This window comes from Dasypus novemcinctus, chromosome 27 (assembly GCF_030445035.2).
Source record: "Dasypus novemcinctus isolate mDasNov1 chromosome 27, mDasNov1.1.hap2, whole genome shotgun sequence".
NCBI lineage: Eukaryota > Metazoa > Chordata > Mammalia > Cingulata > Dasypodidae > Dasypus > Dasypus novemcinctus.
In genome coordinates, this window is record NC_080699.1 from 40709342 (window position 1) to 40711174 (window position 1833).

The window sequence follows — 1833 nt, forward strand, 5'->3', positions numbered from 1 at the left end:
AAATGGAATGTATTCATCCCATCAGTTATTTGGTCTATGCGAGGCCAATAGATTTCAAAGAAAACTATCACTAAATCTCAGTTGCCCAGTTGTCATGGCAGCAAGTCGACACAGTCCCGGTGTTTGGCACCTCTGACATGCCACTCAATGCACCAGCAGCATCTGGCATCATGTAACTCTTGTGGGAAACCCCACAGTCACCACAGAATATGTAGGGTCGGTAATTAACTTGTCAACACTCCCCACTGGCGGCCAGAAGTTTCCACCAGTCCTGGAGGGCTTCGCTTAGAGTGTGAGCCACAGTGCGGGAAAGGTTTCTTGCTCCAACTTGCGCAGCCAAGCCTGGCGCTTTTCGAGATGCTCTGAGTCATGGAATTCATGGTAAGTGACCTTGTTGGGACCACATCCCTTCCCCTGCCTGTCTGTCTACTTTATTTCAGGCCAGTACTGCAGTCTCCTTACAGAAAGAACTGAAGCTCAAAGCAAATGCAAACCCACTGACACCCATCTAAACATTAATTTTGTCTATAGCTGGTAAGTTACTCACCTTGTATTTAAATTCACTGGTTCCTCCCCACCTGGCCTTCTTTCCCTGAGGTCTCCCACTCACTTGAGAACTGGATATCAAACCTCTTCCTACAGTGACTCTTGGCCCTAATCCTCTCCCTCCATTTATATCAAACAATTAAAGCACACAAGTTGCTTCGTGCCTGCCACATAGCAAGCTCTGAATAAATGGCTGTAATTCCAACGATTGCAACCACCCCACATTGGTGTGTCAGGACAGGCTCCCCATTTAGAAACAGCCTTCTGTTCGGGTTTCTTATGCATGGCCATGTCCAAACTGCAGCACTGACCGGAATTATCAGGGAAGGAAGGGGTGTTGGCTTCTGTGGTGTGGCCAATGAACATGGTACCAGCTTTCAGTGCCACTCCGGGAACGGAGTCTGTGCCTTCCAGACATGAAAGGGGCTTGGGAACCCCCTTGTTTCCTTTTTCAGCTCTAAGTCATTCAATAGAAAAATCTGGGAGTGGTAGTTGATTGTTCTTAGTTTTTCCCACTAAAACAATATAGTTAGAGAAACAACCATCCATCTCTTTGCCGATGGCTTCATGCCTTCAAGATTGTACTGGATCCAATGATAAAGCAGACACCGACAGTATAGCTCCTATGATCCGGAGTTTACTATTTAGTTGGTGAAAGAAGACATACATGAAGGAAACGAATGAGTAAATACTCTTGGGGAAAAAAATCCCAGAAAAGGATCAGCCATGGAAAGCATGGACAAAGAAAGGTCCTTGGAGGAGCAGAGCCTTCCTAGTAGGGACGACTGTGGATTGGCAGAGAGAAGACTGGAGGTCAGTGTCAGCGGCTCAAAGCTGGGCCTGGTGGAGATAGGTGTGGAGGGTGGGAGGAGACTTAGCTGGCAGGAGCAAGGGCAGGCGGGAGGCAGAGGCCTGGTGGAGGCAAAGAGCTGCAGGACAGGAAGACGGACCCTGCAGGCAGGTCATGGAAGTTCTAGGAGAGACACAGCAGGAGAAAGGAGGCAGGAGAACCATTGGATACTGCTAAAGCAACCCAGGCCTGAGGCATCCGGGCTGGGGCATGGGATGGTGGCAGTGGGAACCAGAGACAGTGGCAAATCTATGCTATCAGGCAAGGTTCCCAGCTTCATTTCTGTTGCTTGACCAGCGGTGGCTGCTTGAGTCCTCCCTCCTCTCCTTGCAACTTTTCTGTGTGAACCCCCTTCTACTCCCCTGAGACGGCTCCCTTGTGGGTCTGCTCTTTGTCTCCACTCACTGTTTGCACTTCTTGTTTGCTCGCTGTCTGCT